Genomic DNA, 21674 nt, shown 5'->3' on the forward strand with positions numbered 1-21674 from the left:
GTGAAAAATTATCCTACACAATAACCCTCCCTTCTTTTGTCTCCCTCACACCAGCCATGAAGGTTTTCAAAGGTAAGTGCAGGTTAATTTATTTTTCTTTATATTTTATATTTTCTTTATTATTTTGTATTATATTACAGTATTGTAATCATTTTTATGAATATATTTGGGTTGTAGAACGAACCATCTGAGTTTTCATTATTTCTTATGGGTAAATTCACTTTTATATACAAGTGCTTTGAATTGTAAACATGTTTCCGGAACAAATTACGCTTGAAAACAAAGGTTTTACTAGATCAATTGAACAGAACAGAGAACACAGAGATAGACCCACACAAATACAGTCAACTGAAATTTGCCAAAGGAGCAAAGGCAATTCAGTGGAGCACAGCTAGTCTTTTCAACAGATGTACCAGAAAAACTGGAAATCCGCATGCGAAAAATGAATCTAGACACAGACCTTACATCATTAACAAAAATTAACTCAAAATGGATCATAGACCGAAGTGTAAAATGCAAAACTATAAAAATCTAGAAGATAGAATAAGAGAAAACCCAGGTGACTTTGGGTTTGGTATTGAGTTTTTAGATACAACACCAAAAGCATGACCCATGAAAGAAAAATTTAATAAGTGTGATTTCATTAAGATCAAAACTTCTGCTCTACAAACGACACTGTTAAGAGAATGAAAAGACAAGCCACAGACTGGGAGAACATATTTGCAAAATATATCTGATAAAGGACTGTTACTTAAAATATACAAAGAACTTTGAAAACTCAGCAATTAAAAAAAATGGGCGAATTTGCAACAACATAGATGAAGCTGGAATGTATTATACTAAGTGAAATAAGTAAGTCAGAGAAAGACAAATACCAAATGATTTCACTCATGTGGAATTTAAGAAACAAAACAGATGAACATATGAAAGGAAACCACAAGAGACTCTGTAATGATAGAGAACACACTGAGGGTTGATGGAGGCAGGTGGGTAGGGGATGGGTTTGATGGGTGATAGGCATTAAATCGGGCACTTGTGGGGCACCTGGGTGGCTTAGTCAGTTAAAAGTCCAACTTCAGCTCAGGTCATGATCTTACAGTTCATGAGTTCAAGCCCCGCATTGGACTCTCTGCTGTCAGTGCAGAGCCTGCCTTGGATCCTCTGTCTCCCTCTCTCTGTGCCCCTCCCTGACTCATGCTCCCTCTTTTTCTCTCTCAAAAATAAATAAACATTATAAGAAGAGAGCACTTGTGATAAGCACTGGGTGTTGTATGTAAATGATGAATCATTGAATTCTCCTAAAACCAGTATTACACTGTATATTAACTAAATTTTTTAAGTTTATTTATTTTGAGAGAGAGAGAGTGCATGTGCATGCACATGCAGGCACAAGTGAGGGAGGGGCATAGAGAGAGGGATAGGGAGAATCCCAAGCAGGTTCCATGCCATTAGTATGGATCCCAACTCAGGGTTCCATCTCATGAACCTTGAGATCATGACCTGAGCCAAAATCAAGACTTGGGTGCTTAACCGATTGAGCCACCCAACTAACTAAAATTGAGGTGCCCCAACTAACTAAAATTTAAATAAAAATTGTGTTTTTTTTTATTTTTATTCAAGTTGACATAACTAAAAAATAGGCAAGCGATCTGAACAGATGCCTCAGTAAAGAAGATATATAGATGGCAAATAAGCATGTGGAAAGGTGCTCAATATCACGGCATCGGGGAGTTGCAAATTAAAACAATGAGATACTACTACTACCTGTGTTGATAACAGGTAGTGCAGCAACAGACTTTCATTCATTTCTAGCAGGAATGCAAAATGGTACAATCACTTTGGAAGACAGCAGGGCAGTTACTTATGAAGCTAAACATAATCTTGCAATACCATTCAGCAATCACGCTGTAGTTTTCTGTACTTTCAGTTTTTCCATAAACTTAAAACTACTCAAAATTTGTCGATTAGTAAAAATTAAAAATGAATTATAGGATTCCAGGAGATGGATGGAGAACCTGGGTGGCTCAGTTGTTTAAGCGTCTGACTCTTGGTTTCAGCTCAGGTCATGATCTCATGGCTGTGTGGGTTCAAGCCCTACATCGGGCTCTGTGCTGGTAGTGCAGAGCCTGCTTGGGATTCTCTCCCACACTATCTGCCCTTTCCCCAATTGTGCTGTCTCTGTCTTTCTCAAAGTAAATAAATAAACTTAAAAAAAATTTTAAGACTCCAAGAGATGAAAAGAAACTAGATTCATTCCATTGTTTTCTTTACGCTGTATCTAAAACCAAGTGAAGCAGCATTGAGACTCTTCCACTCTTTCCGTCTATCAGTCAGTCTTTGTTTTTGTTGCTGTTGTTGTTGTTGTTGTTGTTGTTGTTTTGTTTTCAAGGTTCTGAGAAGTTCAGCATCTCTGTAAGACAAAGCAGATAGAGATGAGTTTACCACATACCTAGTTATAGCCAACTGAGTCTTTTAAAGAAGGCAAGGAATTGGGGTGCCTGGGTGGCTCAGTCTATTGAGCGTCTGACTTCAGCTCAGGTCATAATCTTGTCGTCTCTCAGTTCGAGCCCCGCATTGGGCTCTGTGCTGACAGCTCAGAGCCTGGAGCCTGCTTCGGATTCTGTGTCTCCCTCTCTCTCTGCCCCTCCCCCACTCATGCTCTGTCTCTCTCTCTCTCTCTCTCTCTCAAAAATAAATAAATATTTAAAAAAAAATTTTTTTAAGAAATAAAGAAGGCAAAGAGTTCTCACTCCTTTATTAAATAATGGAACATAATAATGGAACAGAATGACATTCAGTCACACTTCCTTTATAGAGAGACACGGAAAATGTTACTGGCTGTATTGCGTGCCCCCCAAATTCACATGTTGAAATCCTAACCCCAATTCCTCAAAATGTGATTGTATTTGGAGATAAGATCTTTATTTTTTAATGTTTATTTATTATCTTGTGTGTGAGAGAGAGGTAAAGAGAGAGAGAGAAAGAGAATCCCAAGCAGGCCCTGCACTGTCAGCACAGAGCCCAATGCAGGGCTTGAACTCACAAATGGTAAGATCATGACCCAAGCCAAAACAAGAGTCCGAGGCTTAACTGAGCCACCCAGATGCCCCTGGAGATAAGGTCTCTAAAGAATTAATTACATTAAAAGGAGGTCATTAGGATGGGCCCTATTCCAATAAGACTGGTGTTCTTATAAGAAAAGGAAATTTAGGTGTGCTCTGAGTGGCTCAGTCAGTTAAAACATCTGACTGTTGATCTCAGCTGAGGTCTTGATCTCAGGGTTGTGAGTTCAGGCACCGTATTGGAGTCTGGCTGGGCATGAAGCTTACTTAAAAAAAAAAAGAAAAAAGTAATTAAGGAAAGGAAATTTGGACACAGACGAGTGCAGAAGGAAGATGATGTGAAAGATACAGGAAGAAGACTGACATCTACAAGTTACAGAAAGAAGTCAGAAAAAACCAACTTTGCTGATATCTTGATCTCCGGCTTCTAGCCTCCAGAATTGAGAAAATAAATCTCTGCTTAAGTCACCCAGTCTGTGGTACTTGTTTATGGCAGCCCTAGCAAACTAGTACAGAGAGCAAGGTTTTATTGCCTATTTTTCCTTCCTGTTTCCAAAAAGAAATAAAAGTTCAAGTGAGCAAATTTTTGGATACACAGTAATCTCATAGGAATATAAAAATCATGAACTGTTGTTTTCCAGTGTTGCAATGAAGACATGTAGGGCTTTGTGAAAATGTATACCTGAGAAAAGAATCAGATATATATTTTTTTAATTGAAGTATAGTTGACATACAATATGTTAGTTTCAGATGCACAACATAGTGATTCAACAGTTATACATTATGAAATGCTAATCCACGATTAGTGAAGTTAAAGTGGGGGGTGTCACAGTTTTTAAACATTGTTTTTAAAATTGTGTCAGTTAATTTTATTGTCAAGTAGCTTTTTAAAAAAAATTTCTTATGAACACTATATTTCCTGTGTTCGTGCATGTTTAAATATACCTGTCTTTATGTTTAGTGGCTTGGGGGGGTGGGTATAAAATTGGGTGTCATTTAACTTTTCTTGGAAATTGGACTGAAATTAATTATTCTATTATCTGCTAGCACTAAGCGATAGAAAGGAGAAATTTGACATTAGCTTGAAATGTGTCCTTCTTACTTTGCATCTTCTATGTGATTAAAGAATTCTTTGGGAAACAATGGGAATCCTGAAATCAATGGAAACAAGAGCTGCCTTGATAAAAACCATATTGTATGTAGCTTTAAATTTTTTTTTTTTTAGCATTTATTTATTTTTGAGAGAGAGAGAGCGAGCCCAAGTCAGGGAGGGGCAGAGAGAGAGGGAGACACAGAATCCAAAGCAGGCTCCAGGCTCTGAGCTGTCAGCACAGAGCCTGATGCAGGACTGGAACCCACGAACCTCGAGATCATGACCTGAGCCAAAGTCGGAAGCTTAACCGACTAAGCCACCCAGGTGCCCCTTTATATAGTTTTTTATGTAGGCTAATTCTCAGGGAAGTTTGTGATCTTACATCTTGTAAAAAGTGTTCTGTTTCATATGTTGGTTTATCTGTTTAAGGAGACTGCCCTTTTATTATTTGTTCTTTGTTCTTTAAATATTATATTTTCTTAATTGTTTTATCTTATTTCTCTATTCACTGTGATTGGCTCAAGCCTTTTTATACTTTTTTAATTCCATTTTTAACTCTCCTATTTCTTGCTGTTTCTAATTCATTTTCTGATATTATTTTCATTCTCAAATTTTTTTAGCAGTAGAGTTTTTTTTTAAATTTCATTCAATTTTTATGTTATTGGCTGATGAGAAATCATCTTCTGGAGTTCATGTCCTTATTAATTTTTTTTTTTTTTTTTTTTTTTTGTCACAGAAAGTACTTGTGGAGAGTTTTCTTCTATTTCTTTTAGATTTCTACTCTTAGGTTCTTTATCTGCCTTCTGTCTGCTGTTGTCATCTCTCTGCAACTATATTTTTTAGTAGTATGTTTGTATAATTTTATTTTATGTTCTTATTTAAATCCAGGTTAGTTAATGTATAGTGTAAATAATGGTTTCAGTGCACGTACGTGTAACATTCAGTGCTCATCCCAACAAGTGCCCCCCTTAATGCCCATCACCCATTTAACACATCCTCCCGCTCACCTCCCCTCCAGCAACCCTCAGTTTGTTCTCTGTATTTCAGAGTCTCTTATGCTTTGTTCCCTCTCTGTTTATCTTATTTTTCTTCCCTTCCCCTGTGTTCCTCTGTTGAGTTTCTCAAATTCCACATACAAGTGACCATATGATATTTGTCCTTCTCTGACTGACTTATTTCACATAGCACAATACATTCTAGTTCTACAACGTTGTTGCAAATGGCAAGATTTCATTCTTTTTGATCACTGAGTAATATTCCATTGTATATATACCACATTTTCTTTATGCATTCATCAGTCAATGGACATTTGGGCCCTTTCCATAATTTGGCTATTGTTGATAGTGCTGCTATAAACATTGAGGTGAGTGTGCTCCTTGGAATCAGCATTTTTGTACCTTTGGATAAATAACTAGCAGTCTAGTAGCGCAATTGCTGGGTCATAGGTTAGCTCTGTTTTTTTTGTTTGTTTGTTTTTTTGAGGAACCTCCACACTGTTCAGAGTGGCTGCACCAGCTTGAATTCCCACCAACAGGGTAAGTGGGTTCCCCTTTCTCTGTATCCTTGCCAACATCTGTTGTTTCCTGAATTGTTAATTTTAGCCATTCTGACAGGTGTGAGGTGGTATCTGATCATGGTTTTGATATGTATGTCCCGGATAATAGTGATGTTGAGCGTCTTTTCATGTGTCTGTTAGCCATCTGGATGTCTTCTTTGAAAAAGTGTCTATTCATGTCTTCTGCCCATTACTTTCACTGGATTATTTGTTTGTTGGTTGTTGAGTTTGATAGGTTCTTTATAGATTTTAGATACTCGCCTTTTAACTGATAATGTCATTTGCAAATATCTTCTTCTGTCAGTTGCCTTTTAGTTTGGTTGATTGTTTCCTTCACTGTACAGAAAGTGTTTTTCTTGATAAGGTCCCAATAGTTCATGTTTGCTTTTGCTTCCCTTGCCTCCGGAGACATGTCAAGGAAGAAGTTGCTCCAGCAGAGGTCAAAGAGGTTGCTGCCTGTTTTCTCTGTAGGATTTTTATAGTTTCCTATCTTGCAGTTAGGTCTTTCATCCATTTTGAATTTATTTTTGTGTATGGTGTAAGGAAGTGTTCCAAGCTCATTCATCTCAATGTCACTGTTCAGTTTTCCCAACACCATTTGCTGAAGAGACCAGTCTTTTTCCCATTGGGTATTCTTTCCATTTTGTCAAAGATTAGTTAGCCATACTTTGTGGGTCCATTTCTGGGTTCTCTGTAATTTCATTGATCTATGTGTCTGTTTTTATGTCAGTACCATACCTTCTTGATGGTTGCATCTTTGTAGTACAGCTTGAAGTCTGGACTTGTGGTACCTCTGCCTTTCGTTTTCTTTTCAACATGACTTTGGCTATTCAGGGTCCTTTCTGGTCCCATACAGGAGACTCATTTTAGACCTAAAGACACCTGCAGACTGAAAGTGAGGGGATGGAGAACTGTCTATCATGCTAATATACATCAAAACAAAGCCATAGTAGCCATACTCATATCAGAAAAACTAGATCTCAAAGCAAGGACAAGAGATGAAGAAGGGCATTATATCATAATTAAGGGATTTATCCACCAAGAAGATCTAACAATTGTAAATATCTCCCAACTTGGAAGCATCCAAATATATAAATCAATTAATCACAAGCACAAGGAAACTCATTGATAATAATATAATAATAGTAGGGGACTTTAACACCCCACTTACAACAACAGACAGATCATCTAAGCAGAAAATCAACAAGGAAATGGCTTTGAATGACACACTGGACCAGATGGACTTAACGAATATACTCAGAACTTTTCATCCTAAAGCAGCAGAATACACATTCTTCTCCAGTGCACATGGAACATTCTGCAGAATAGATCACATACTGGGTCACAAATTAGCTCTCAACAAGTACAAAAAGATTGAGACCATACCATGCATATTTTCATGCTATAATACCTTGAAACTTGGAATCAATCACAGGGAAAAAATTGGAAAGACCACAAATACTTGTAGGTTAAAGAGCATCCTACTAAAGAATGAATGGGTTAACCAAGAAATTAAAGAGGAAATAAAAAGTTACATGGAAGCCAATGAAAGTGAAAACACAGCAGTCAAAAACCTTTGGGATGCAGCAAATGTGGTCCTAAGAGGGAAGTATATAGCAATCCAGGCCTTCCTAAGAAGGAAGAAATGTCTCAAATACATAACCTAACCTTACACCTTAAAGGAGCTGGATAAAGAACATTAAATAAAACTCACAACCAGCAGAAGAATGGAAATAATAAAGATTAGAACAGAAATCAATGATACTGAACTCAAAAAACACTAGAACCGATCAACAAAACCAGCAGCTGTTTCTTTTAAAGAATTAACAAAATTGATAAACCCTAGCCAGAGTTACCAACAAGAAAAAGGAAAGGACCCAAATAAATAAAACCACAAATGAAGGAAGAGAGATCACAACCAACACCGCAGAAATGTATAATTTTAAACAGTCCTTTTTAAAAACATCTTTTATAAAAATTTAAAACACACAATGCACAAAGATAGAGAACAAGACCAAGGTGTCACTCCTTTTTCATCTTGTGTAGAAAGAACGTGGGCTACTCTTAAGTTTCACTTTGCTCTCAGTAGTGCAGTGTCCTCATACTTTGCAGAATCCTGTTTATCTCCTGAGAACCATGGCTTGAAAGCTGTGTTTTGCTTCTGTTTCCTTCTCCGTAGCCTGAGGATGTAGGAAAATGGTATAGGCCTAATTCCATCTGTGTTTCCTTCATTTAAGGATGTAGGTTCTGTTTTCTCCTCTGAAATGTGACCCAGTATCCTATCCTAAGATTCACTTGATTTAGAGTGTACCCTGTTATTATGGGGGGAAATCTGTGGTCCCAGACAGGTCTGATACCTCTCCTGCTTCTGCTCACTGTCTTTCTGCAGAGGCTTCTACTCTTAAAAGATTTCTTTTTGGGGGCACCTGGGTGGCTCGGTCGGTTAAGCGTCCGACTTCCGCTCAGGTCATGATCTCACGGTCCGTGAGTTTGAGCCCCGCGTCGGGCTCTGTGCTGACAGCTCAGAGCCTGGAGCCTGTTTCAGATTCTGTGTCTCCCTCTCTCTCTGCCCCTCCCCTGTTCATGCTCTGTCTCTCTCTGTCTCAAAAATAAATAATAAAACATTAAAAAAAAATTAAAAGATTTCTTTTTGAATTTTGCCTGACTATCCTATTAAACCCCTCTGATGGCTTTTCTCCAAAGGAAGAAATATTTACGGAAATTCTCAACATTTCATTCACTCTCTTTCTGGAGCTTAGGGTAAAGGTTGGGGAGGTATGACAAGCCACATCAGAATTGTTGTTTTTTTTTTTTTTTCTTTTTTCACAGCTCATTGAAGTTATGGCATGAAGTTGTGTGCTTTTCCTTATTTGGTTCTTGTTCTTGGAATTTTTGCTGATGCTAATAATTACTCTATTAGATGTTGGAGGAGGTGAATTCTGGGCTCCTGTTTTGCTTGACATTGCTATTTTAATAAGAAGATGGGAGATTAAAATAGGCCCTGTTATCTTATGATCCTTTTAACCCAGAACTCTTTAATTGGAAATTGAGATCTCTACATTATACAAGAAGCTCTTTGATAGTCCTGTTTTTATCTTCCACTCACTTTCTTTGAACTGCTTTTAGCACCTACCCTCTGCTAATTGATGCCACAGGAGTAACTTAACCCTTAAGAAGATAATTGTTCTAGTTTACTGATATTATACCAATTAACATGGGATAATGCTAAAAATAGTAGAAAACAGAACAGTAGTACTAATGGCCAAACCAGAATTGTTGTCACAGAGCAATTAGTTCAGTTGCCTATTTTTACAGACAGAAATGGAAGCAAGTGAGGAAAATAAGTGTAAAGTCCTGGCATTCGAACCACGCATCCCAACTCCCAAAGCAGAATTGTTTTTTTTCCATTTTATCTCTATGTTTCCCTACCATCCCATAGTAACTCCCCAGATGGCTACTTTCCAGCTCTTTTAATAAATGGGAAATTTAATACCTAGCTCTCAGTTTAGTTCATTGTAGCCTAAGGATCAAGTACTTTGGAAAGATAGAATGTATTCACTATGCAAGAGGACCATCTATCTGCAACATCTAGTGCCTGCAGTGATAGTTGATTAAGTGGATTTTAATATGCCCTCCCTTTCTATTGTTCATATTGCATCCCACCTAAGACTGATAGTGCTGTAAGCACACTTGACAACAGGGTTGGGATATCCTAGATGAGGGAAGATCAGTGGTCTGGTCAAGAGTGTTTGAGGACTCCCACTTCCAGCCATGATGGAAAAACTGGGAAAAGACTTGCTCTCCCAATGTGAGAAAATGACAAAACTGGACACAATAGTTGAAATAGTTGAATTCACTTTCCCTAATAGTTGAAATAGTTGTTTTCAGAGGCTGGGAAACAGGAGATACAAGGCTGATCCATAAGGAGAGGTTAAAATAAAGTGAGTCTTAAAGTCACACCAACACTCTGCCTGAAGGACACTTTCCAAAGCCAAACCACAAGACAGCAAAAAGGTTCCCATGTAGAGAATAGTACTCTTGAGTTTAGGAGGTAATTATTAGAGATCAAGGAATCGGAGATGGCTGGAATTCTTAGGGCAGACTAGCATGGAGTGGGGAGTAGGTGGAGAAAGAGGTCTAGAAATCTGCAGAGTTCCCCTGGAGTCTGTTAATGAAAGTTAAGCTGTGCTAATGAATGTAAGGTCAGCTGCCACAAGACTGGGCTAGCGATTAGATGCTCTAAGATGAGGAATTCCTGGGGGACACAAGATCTAGAACGCATACAAGTTCACTCTCAATCCCATGACATTCAAAGGATAGAACTAGTACAAATTTACGCCATTCAGTTTGATGACTTGGAAGGAATGGACAAATTCTTTGCAAGACAAAAATTATTGATGGGAAATCTGAATAGCCCTATAAATATAGTAAAGAAGTTGAGCTCATACTTAAAAACCTTCCTACAAGGAAAATTCCAAGGTCAATGTCTTCACTGATGAATTTCACCAAACATTTTAAGGAATAATAATAGTAGTAGTAATAAGCACAAACTCAAAAAATAGAGAAAAGAGAACCCTTAGCAGCTCGATTTTTGAAGCTAATATCACTGACAACCAAAACCCCGTACCAATGTCTCGTGATATTGATGCAAAAATTAACAAGCTATTACAAAAGTGAATCTAGCTATGTATAATAAGCATAATATATTATGTGTAAGTGTAATTTTTCTTAAAAATGCCAGGTTGGCTTAACGTTTGAAAAATAAATATAATTTAACATTAACAGAATAAAGGAGGAAGAAAACATATTTTCTTGCTCCGGGAAAAGAAGAAAAGATACATTTGACAAAATTTAGTTTATATTTATTACAAAAAAGAACTTATTGAAATAGGAGTAAAAGGGAACTGTTAAAGGACATTTTAAAAATTCACAACTAACATCATACTTTATGGCAAAAGACTGAATTCACTTTCCCTAAAGTCAGGAACAAGGCTCCATTCCCATCACCTTTATTCAACATTGAATAAAGTCATTGCCATTTGGGCTAGTAGAAAACAGCAAGACAGAAGTGAAAGGCACTTTATGTGTTGGGAGCAAAGATGTTAAGATAAAAAGGAGGGAGGCAAACCATAAGAGACTTTTAAATACAGAAACAAGCTGAGGGTTGCTGGAGGGGAGATGGGTGGGGGGATTGACTAAATGGGTGATGGGCATTAAGGAGGGCACTTGTTGGGATGAGCACTGGGTGTTACATATTAAGTGATAAATTACTGCGTTCTACTTCTGAAACTAATACTACACTATATGTTACTAACTTAAATAAATTTTTTTAAATGTTAATTTTATTTGCAGATGGCATTACTACGTTGTTGTTTTTTTTTTTTTTTTTTTTTAATTTTTTAACGTTTATTTTTGAGAGGGAGAGAGACAGAGTGAGCAGGGAAGGGGCAGAGAGAGGGAGACACAGAACTGGAAGTGGGCTCCAGGCTCCATGCTGTCAGCACAGAACCTGATGCCAGGCTCAAACCCATGAACTGTGAGATCATGACCTGAGCCAAAGTTGGAGGCTTAATTGACTGAGACACCCAGGTGCCCCTGGCATTCTATGTTTATAGAAATTCCTAAGGAATCTTCAAAAATTATGTTAGAATAAATGAGTGAATTTAAAAGGCCACATGATGCAAAATTAATATGCAAAATCACTTGTATTTCTATATATTAGCAATCAAAAATTAGAAAATGAAAATTTTAAAATATATTAGCATCAAAATCATGAAATATTTAAGATAAATTTGACAAAATATATTCAAAACCTATATACTGAAAACTACAAAAAAAAAAACACAAAACAAAGACAAATGTGTTCATGGATTGGGAAACTCAATATTGTTAAGATGTTAATTCTTCCCAATTTAGTAGATGCACTGTCTTCCCAAAGTCCCAGCTTTGGACTGTTTGGACAGTCCCTGTGTTTTGTACAACTTAAGCTGGTCTTAAAATTTATAAGGAAATGCAGGAGGGCCTAGAGTAGCCAAAATAATTTAAAAGCAAGGACAAATGTCAAGGACTTCAAGACTTAATATAGAGCAACAACAAGCAAGAAAATGTCATGTTGTTCTCATTTTGATAAATACAGAAATGGAACAAAATAGGGACTCCAGAAATAGACCCACACAAATATGGTCAGTTGATTTTCAGAAAAGATACCAAAGTAATTCAATGGTAACAAATGGTGCTGGTACAGCGAAATATCTATATGGGGGAAAAAAAAAAAACCTCAGTAAAAATCAAAACTATAAAACTTCTAGAAAACAGGAGAAAATTTTTGTGATCTCAGTATAGGCAAAAATTTTAAACAGGTAACAGAAAGCTGTAACCGTAAAATATTGATGAATTAAGCTTTGTCAAAATTAAAAATGTTTGCTCTTCAAAGAACACTTCAGAATATAAAATGGCAAGTCAAAGACTAGGAAAATATACTAACAATACATGTATCTTGCATAAGACTGGTATAGAGCATATATAAAGAAACTTACAATTCAATAAGTAAAAGATAACCCAGGGCACCTGGGTGACTCAGTCAGTTAAGCGTTCAACTTTGGCTCAGGTCATGATCTCACAGTTCTTGGGTTTGAGCTCCGCATTGGGCTCTGTGCTGACAAGCTCAGAGCCTGCAGCCTACTTCAGATTCTGTGTCTCCCTCTTTCTCTGCGCTTCCCCCGCTCACACTCTGTCTCTCTCTCTTTCAAAAGTAATAAGTTTTTTTAATTTAGAAAAAAAAATTTTTAAAAAGAAGATAACCCAATTTTATATAGCAAGGGAAACTAAATGTTTAACAAAATAACACATATGAGGGGCGCCTGGGTGGCGCAGTCGGTTAAGCGTCCGACTTCAGCCAGGTCACGATCTTGCGGTCCGTGAGTTCGAGCCCCGCGTCAGGCTCTGGGCTGATGGTTCGGAGCCTGGAGCCTGTTTCCGATTCTGTGTCTCCCTCTCTCTCTCTGCCCCTCCCCCGTTCATGCTCTGTCTCTCTCTGTCCCAAAAATAAATAAAAAACGTTGAAAAAAAAATTAAAAAAAAAAAAATAACACATATGAATGACCAATAAGCACATGAAAATATACTCATCATTTTTTTTATTTTTTTTAATGTTTATTTTTGAGAGAGAGAGAGAGCAGGGATGGGGCAGAGAGAGAGGGAGACACAGAATCTGAAACAGGCTCCAGGCTCTGAGATGTCAGAGCCTGACCTGGGGCTCAAACTCACAAGCCGTGAGATCATGACTGGAGCCAAAGTTGGGTGCTTAACCAACTGAGCCACCCAGGCGCTCCTATATTCATCATTATTAACTGCACACCCACCAGAATAGATTTTTTTTTAAGTGGCAGCACCAAATATTAACAAAGATATGGCCCAGCTGGAACTCTCATTGATTGCTCTAGGATTCTAAAATTTTAGAAAATATTTAGCTGTTTTTATAAAACTAAACTCAACTGTCTACCTCAAAGTATTTACTATGAGAGATGAGAACACCTATAAACACTTATATACATGTATATTCATAGCAGTCTTATTCATAAGTTTAAAGACTGGGAACAACCCAAATGTCCATCAATAAGAAAATGTGTACATAAATTTGGGTGTATTTATACAAAGGAATAGTACTCAGGAGCAAAAATAAATGAGCTTCTGATAACATGAAATAACATGAATAGATGTCAAAAAGGGTATATTTGAACAAAAAAAATACTTAAATACAGGCATGAAAGAGTACATACTGTATAATTCTGTTTATATGAAATTCTAAAAAGTCAAAACTGGCCTATACTGATAGAGAATAGAACAATGGTTGCCTGAGGTAAAGGATTATCTGTAAATAGACACAAGTGTACTTTTCAGCAGTAATGAAAATTTCTTGATGGTGCTGGTGGCTGCCTGGGTGTATACATTGTCAAAGCTCATTGAGCTGATACACTTTATTTTATTTTTTTTTAATTTTTTTTTTTAACATTTATTTATTTTTGAGACAGAGACAGAGCATGAACGGGGCAGGGGCAGAGAGAGAGGGAGACACAGAATCGGAAGCAGGCTCCAGGCTCAGAGCCTGACACGGGGCTCTAACTCACGGACTGCAAGATCGTGACCTGAACTGAAGTCGGACGCTCAACCGACTGAGCCACCCAGGCGCCCCTGATACACTTTAAAAGGGTGCATTTTATTAAGTAAGTGTAAGCCTCCCTCAGTATGGTTGTTTTTTAAAAACTTCCTGTTCTCCTATATTTAAAAATGGCATGTCCAATAAAGGCTTAATATCCAAAATATCACCAACAGACACATGAAAAGATGTTCAACATCACTCACCATCAGGGGAAATGCAAATCAAAACCATAATGACCTGTCACCTCACAACTTTTAGAATGGCTAAAATCAAAAACGCAAGAAACAACAAGTGTTGGCAAGGATGTAGAGAAAAAGGAACCCTCTTGCACTGTTGATGGGAATGCAAACTGGTGCAGCCAGTGTGAAAAACACTACAGAGATTCCTCAAAAAATTAAAAATAGATCATATGACCCAATAATTGCACTACTGGGTGTTTACCGAAAAAATATGAAAACACTAATTTGAAGGGTATATACACCTCTGTGTTTATTATAGCATTATCTACAATAGCCAAGACATGGAAGCAGCCCAAATGTCCATCAATAGATGAGTGGATAAAGGAGATGTAGTGTGTGTGTGTACACACACACACACACACACACACACACACACACCAGAATATTATTCATCCACAAAAAGAATGAAATCTCAAGCAAATAAGCCAATCAGAGAGACAAATACTATATGACTTCATTCATGTTATAATTTAAGAAACAAAACAATCAAAAGGGAAAAAAAAGAGACAAACCAAACAAACAAACAAAAAACCACTCTTACCTATATAGAACAGATGGTTGCCAGAAGGGAGGTTGCTGGGAGGATAGGTGAAATAGGTGATGGGGATTAAGAGTATACTTACCTTTTTTGTTTGTTTGTTTTTGATTCAAGTTAGTTAACATACAATGTAGTCTTGGCTTCAGTAGTAGAACCCGGTGATTCATCCCAAAAAGTGCCCTTCTTAATGCCCGTTGCCCATTTAGTCCATCCCCACAGGCACCCTGCCTCCAGCAACCCTCAGTTTGTTCTCTGTACTTGAGTCTGTTATGGTTTGCTTCCCTCTCTGTTTTTATCTAATTTTTCCTTCCCTTCCCCTATGTTCATCTGTTGAGTTTCTCAAATTCCACATGAGTGAAATCGTATGTCTTTCTCTGACTGACTTATTTCTCTTAGCATAATATGTTCTAGTTCCATCCACATTTCTGCAAATGGCAAGATTTAATTATTTTTGATCGCCAAGTAATATTCCAGTGTGTGTATATGTGTGTGTGTGTGTGTGTGTGTGTGTGTGTGTTTATATGTACACACATCTTCTGTATCCCTTCATCAGTCAACGGACATTTGTGCTCTTTCCATAATTTGGCTATTATTGACAGTGCTACTATAAACATTGGGGTGCATGTGCCCCTTCGAATCAGCATTTTTGTATCCTTTGGATAAATAGCTAGTAGTGCAATTGCTGGGTCATACGGTAGCTCTATTTTTATTTTTTTGAGGAACCTCCCTACTGTTCTCCAGAGTGGCTGCACAAATTTGCATTCCCACCAAACAGTGCAAAAGGGTTCCCCTTTCTCTGCATCCTCACCACCATCTGTTATTTCCTGAGTTGTTAATTTTAGCCATTCTGACAGGTGTGAGGTGATATCTCATTATGGTTTTGATTTGTATTTCCCTGATGCTGAGTGATGTTGAGCATCTGTCATACACCTGTTAGCCATCTGCATGTTTTCTTTGGAAAAGTGTCTATCCATGTCTTCTGCCCATTTTTCCACTTGATTATTTGTTTTTTGGGTGTTGAGTTTGATAAGTTCTTTATAGGTTTTGGATACCAACCCTTTAGCAGATATGTCATTCGCAAATATCTTCTCCCATTCCATCCGTTTCCTTTTAGTTTTGTTGATTGTTTCCTTGGCTGTGAAGGTTTTTATCTTGATGAGGTCCTAACAGTTCAAGTTTGCTTTTATTTCCCTTGCCTCCAGAGACGTGTCAAGTAAGAAGTTGCTGCGGCCAAGGTCAAAGAGGTTGCTACCTGTGTTCTCCTGTAAGGATTTTGATGGTTTCCTGTCTCACATTTAGGTCTTTCAGCCACTTTGAATTTATTTTTGTGAAGAGTACACTTATCTTGATAAGCAATGACTAATACATGGAATTCTTAAATCACTATACTGTACACCTGAAAGGAATATAAAATTGTATGTTAGCTATACTGGAATTGAGATAAAATGAAATAAATTCCTGTTCTCCTATTTGCACCTTGAAGCAGATTTTCAAGTTTCTTTTATTAGAGGACATTTTTGAAAGAAAGGTTTACATATTTTTATCACAAGTATCTCAGAAAGACACAAGGTGGCGGTGTTACTTCAAGAAAGTCTGTGTGTGCAGTCTCCAAATCAAGCCCGGTTCACCTGACAGGTCTTTCTTTAGTCCTCAGAACGAGTTATTGTCCTCAGTACTTTCTTATCCAGTACTTATCTAATATACTTATTATTAATTAATTATATACTTAATTATTGTCTTCATTCAATAACCATGCCACAGATCTTTTTTAAACATCTGAAGAGCTTTTTAAGAATCTTCTTTTGTTGTTGTTTTTCTACTGCAGTTAATAATAGTCAAGGTGGTACATAGTTCACAGCGAGTAAGGTATTTTGTTACTGGGGAGACCTATGTCCACTACAATTTGTTACTCACCTAGTGAACTGAGAAATTTATTTGCCTTACCTCTACAGAGTACATTTCCTAACAGTACTTCCCATTTGTAGTTCAGACATTCAGCCATTAGAGGGCAATCCAGAAGCATAATTAAGATCATTCATGAATGATGCGGGGGGGGGGGGGGGGGGGGGGGGTGGAAAGCTGAGGGAAGTCTTTGGAGGTTGGTCTGGGAGAATTGTTTTGAGTGTAGCAACCAAGTAGATCTACAAAAGGAGACTATAACCAGATAATTAATAAGCACCAGTAAACATTCATTCTATGAAAAGTAGAGTGTAAAGAAAGTGAATACATTTCTAGAAACCATCTATTTGATTCAGAATTCTTTTGTTTAAAACATTATTTCTCGGTAGTAAAGTCGTTCCTATTAATGAACCCTCCTGAGGAGAACTATAATCTCTGGACTCAGAACTACAGGAAGCCACACGAAGGAAAAGAAATCAGGCAGCTTCTGGAGGGGAAAAGACACTCAGGAGAAAAGAAGGCACCTAGCAAATTTCAACTTTTTTGACTTTTATACCAACGACAGACCCCCAGTTCGTGCCGTGTTTTTGGTGGACGCTCAGATAGTAGATCTCATTTTACTGGCTAGAGGAAGCACAAGACAGAAGTACCAGAGTAACTGGAACATGAAAAGGAGGTGGCAAGAAAAAGAGACCCAGAGAAAGTCCACCTGCTAGCCCACCCCTCAACCATGCTCACATGAGGCAACTTCGGGTGGCTAAGGCTGAACACTAGTGCATCCCCGTGTTTCCCTACTACTTGACGGTGGCTCTCTGTGCCGTGGGTAGACGAGTGGCCTGGGCCACCGTGATCCGAATCCTGACCACTGTCTGTAATGCCTTGAGCTTATGCATAAACCTCTCGTAGCTTCAGTTCCTCCAGGTAATGAAGGAAACTCTGCCTTTCTCACAAGGTTATTTTTGAGGACGAACAGAGGAAACCTGTGTGAAGTTCCTAGCACGTAGGAGTTGAAGAAGCGATTAATTTTCTTCCCACCTCTTTTTCTGGTTTACGTGAGTTCTTGTGACCGATTCTCAATTTCTGAGGTAAACTCTACTGGCAGACCTCCAAATCAGCTTGAGACTCTGGTCCTGAACTTTCATAAAAGACCGTGAGCTCACTTCTCACAAGCCTTTGGCATCTGTCCCCCTTTTGAAATCCAGGTTTGAAGAATAAGCTGTCACATTTTTGCAGTGAGCACTGGCTTGCTAGGCTCCCCAAAAGAAGCCCCAGGTGGCCGCTGCCCCCTGACAAACTGAGCGGTCAACTTCCCGAGCATATTTCAGCACCACTGGCTCAATCTCAAACATTGGCCTTTCTGACCTGCTATTTACACTAGATCTCTAGTCTTTATTAATCCTCATTTCCCACCGCCTCCTATTTTTTTTCTCAGTGGTTACATGTACATGATTTTGAGTGACCATGTGCACCAGTTATGGAAAGGCCTACCGTCTCTCACTGCCATGGCGTCAGTCTTCTATGGTTCTTCTTTCCTACGTCCACCATCCAGTCAGTGCTCATGTGTGGGTCCTGCAGACTAACTGGAATGTGCTCATTTGCCCTTACCTCTCACCTGGATCATGCGCTAGCCTTCTACCTGGTTTCCTGGCTTCCGTTCATGTGCCCTCTACGCCATTCTCCTTCAAACCCAGGAGTTAAACCTTTAAATACATTTATCAATTTATATTATAATCTTTCTCTTTAAATTCTCCTATGGCTTCTTATTGTAGTTAGAGGGAAAAAAATCTAATCTCCTTACAGGTCCTCTGATTACTTGTCTGATGTCACTTTAAAATTTTTTTTAGGGGCGCCTGGGTGGCTCAGTCGGTTAAGCGTCCGACTTCGGCTCAGGTCATGATCTCACGGTTCGTGAGTTCAAGCCCCGTGTCGGGCTCTGTGCTGACAGCTCAGAACCCTCAGCCTGTTTCAGATTCTGTGTCTCCCTCTCTCTCTCTGACCCTCCCCCATTCATGCTGTCTCTCTCTGTCTCAAAAATACATAAACGTTAAAAATTTTTTTAAATGTTTTACTTATTTTTGAGAGAGAGACAGAGTACGAATGGGGAAGGGGCAGAGAGAGACACACACAGAATCCGAAGCAGGCTCCAGGCTCCGAGCTGTCAGCACAGGGCCCGACACGGGGCTCAAACTTGTGAACCATGAGATCATGACCTGAGCCAAACTCGGACACTTAACCAACTGAACCACCCAGGCACCCCTTTCTGATATCACTTTTAATACTCATCACTTCAGTCACTGTGGTCCTGGCTTTCTGTCCCACAAACGTTTCAAACTGATGCTCATCCAATCTGCTGTGATTGTTGTTTCCTGTGCTTGAACTTTCTTTCTTTGCTTGGCTACCTGCCTTTTATTATTACTGCTTTGCTTCTATTACTGTCTCCTTAAAAAGGCCTTCCTGGCCGTCCTAACTATAGTAGGCCTTACCTAGAATCAGACCCCCCTGTCCCATTGCACGGTTTTGTTTCCTTCATAGCACTTATCACTGTCAAAACTCGTCTTAAAAATGGGCACCTGGGTGGCTCAGTCTGTTAAGCCTCCGACTTCGACTCAGGTCATGATCTCACAGTTCTTGAGTGTGAGCCCCATATCTGGCTTAACACAGCCTGCTTGGGATCCTCTCTCTCTGTCTCTCTCCCTGCCCCTTCCCCACTTATGCTCTAAATAAATAAATAAATAAATAAATAAATAAATAAACTTAAAAAAATTGGTCTTAAAAAGAAATGGATTTTATCTGTTTATCTATTGCAACACCATCCAATTCAGATACAGAGTTTATTGGAGAAAAACATTCAGAGAAGTAATAGAACATATGCATTGTCTCTAACTCTTGTTACTTGTTAGGTCTTATACCAGGTGCAGGTGGTCTGCATGTCCCATGGCCAAGGTTCCAATAAAGGAGGACATTCGCTGGGGATGTTCTGTGTATTTGTGGTGTGCCTTTTGAGAAGAGGGGCAAGGTCGGAAAGCATCCATGAGACGACACAAGTTCCCTGGTCGGGGAGGTGTCCTTGGAAGGGATACTCCAGAACATGGCGACTTGTCATTAGCCTGATAAACTAGTAATTAGCCTGTTCAACTAACTCAGATCTCCTTTCCAAGCTCTCTGCTGTGCTGCCAAAAGTGGGGAGGACATGAGCATCCAGGGCCGTTGGCTCCCATCTCCTCATTAAAATACAACCATCATGGAGGTGGTTGTCTGTCTTGTTTGCCACTAAAATAGTACCAGAAACATAGAAAGGTGGTCCCAATATTTGTGGAGCAAATGAAAGAAAAATGGCATGAATAGCAATGGAGTAAATGATGAAAGGGAACTGAAATATAGCAGGAAAGGCCATACTTGAAGTTGTGTCTTGGTGGTGGACGGGGTACTGCTGGGTAGACAGGTGTCTAAATTTATTGCAGCATAAGGGACAGTAGAAGCCGCTGGTCAAATGAGTCCAGATAGGGGTTTTTCCATTGTTTTACATACATACCCGTGACAACTTCATTTAAGGAGTTCTATCAACATGACACGTGCTGTCTCTTAAATCGGTGGTGTACCCTGGCATCGGAACCAAAATTTCATGATTTTTTTTTAAGAGTATCAGATTAGGATTCTGTGGGAGACTGGTTCCAAGTGTCTTTCTTTTTTTCATTCTCATATTGTTTTGTTCATCTCAGACCAAGATCACAATCTGTCCTGGATTCTGTTTGGCATCAAGAGTGATAATGAGGTCATTTCCACTATAATAAGGTCAACATTAGTAATGCTAACTGCATCCCAATCGATTTTTGGAATGCTTACCAAAGTAAGAAAAAAAAATTTAATAAAGGAAAAGTATATGATGAGCTAAATCCTGAGAAGTCTGACTAATACTACAATGTAAAATTCTCAGCAGGCACTCAATCAAATTCATCTCTTGAGGATTTCTCATTATAAGAACCACCCCCCCCCCACCCTGGGATTTAAGTCAGTATTTGAGTTTTACTTATTTCATAAATATAAATCCTTGGGGTGGATATTATTGACTTGTAAAATTAATAAGATTTATTTCTGTAATCTCAATCAAAACTATAAAGTAGGCAAAACAAAATTTTTTTAGCACTCTCTTCCATGACCCATCCTGGAATCATTTTTCTCTACCAGTGTAATATCTGTTTTTCAAGGCTCTTAGGGACTGAAGAATGACACATAATGGAGAAATTACACAAATTAGTTCACTCTGAATTTCTACAAGTCAAGTCATCTGTTGCAATAATTTTAAGGCAATTTCTTTCATGATTAGTTTAAGACAATCTTAAGCTCTCTGAAATTTTATACCTGTGGTTACTTTTTCCTAAAAATGTCCTTCAACATTTTCCCCCTTTTTCGTTCTACTTTCTCCCTGTTTCTTCTTGGGCCATTTAGTGATGTTTTTTCCTCCCTTTGATCACCTCCTAACCATCAGTGCAACTCCTGTCAATCCCTCCACTTCTCATGCTTCACGGTTTGTTTCCACCTTGTCTAGTCACATAGCTTCAGCTTTCACTTAACTGTAGGCTTCAATCCAAACTTTGAATAAACGTTGCGGCCACATGTAAAGTTGGACGTGTCCATTTAATTGCCCTACACATTCCTCACAATCCATTCTGTCCCCACCACCAAGCACTTTGTGTTTTCCTGATCCCAGTGTTAGGATGAACATCATCCACCTTCCAATCTGTGAGCAGAGGAGTCCATTCATTTCCACTGCTTTCCATATTCAGTCACTGAGTCTAGTACTACGTCTTTCCCTAAAGTCTTCCCTATCTTTTCATTTCTCTGCATCTTCATTCAGAGCAGAATAACTATAACTTCATGGGTGGCCTCTCTGAAGCTTATCAGTCACCCCACATTCACAGCAGCCTGGGAAGAAGCAGTCCTGAACCATCAGGCCTCTTTAGGATTTACCTCAAGGCCACCCTGAGCGTCTTGTACGAAATGTGACCTCTTCACTATTAATAAGGCTCTAAATTGATTATACTGAAATTATAGGGAGTATGTGGGATGCACTCAAATGATGCTAGTAAATTATTTCTTATATATAAAGAATGTGTGAGTCTTTGGAAATAA

General features: G+C 38.5%; 1 long non-coding RNA gene across 4 annotated transcripts in view; it reads right to left on the reverse strand.

Annotated features, from left to right (window-relative positions):
* Positions 1-2232: 2232 nt before the first annotated feature.
* The window catches only part of LOC122205590, a 29429-nt gene continuing 9987 nt past the window's right edge, over positions 2233-21674 (reverse strand). For 3 of the 4 annotated variants that reach the window (XR_006196162.1, XR_006196155.1, XR_006196152.1), the window contains one exon: positions 19359-20289. This is a non-coding gene — a long non-coding RNA (uncharacterized LOC122205590). Of the gene's footprint in view, positions 2411-19358; positions 20290-21674 lie in introns of those variants that run through there. The other variant, XR_006196156.1, reaches the window with a different exon arrangement.

This window comes from Panthera leo, chromosome A2 (assembly GCF_018350215.1).
Source record: "Panthera leo isolate Ple1 chromosome A2, P.leo_Ple1_pat1.1, whole genome shotgun sequence".
NCBI lineage: Eukaryota > Metazoa > Chordata > Mammalia > Carnivora > Felidae > Panthera > Panthera leo.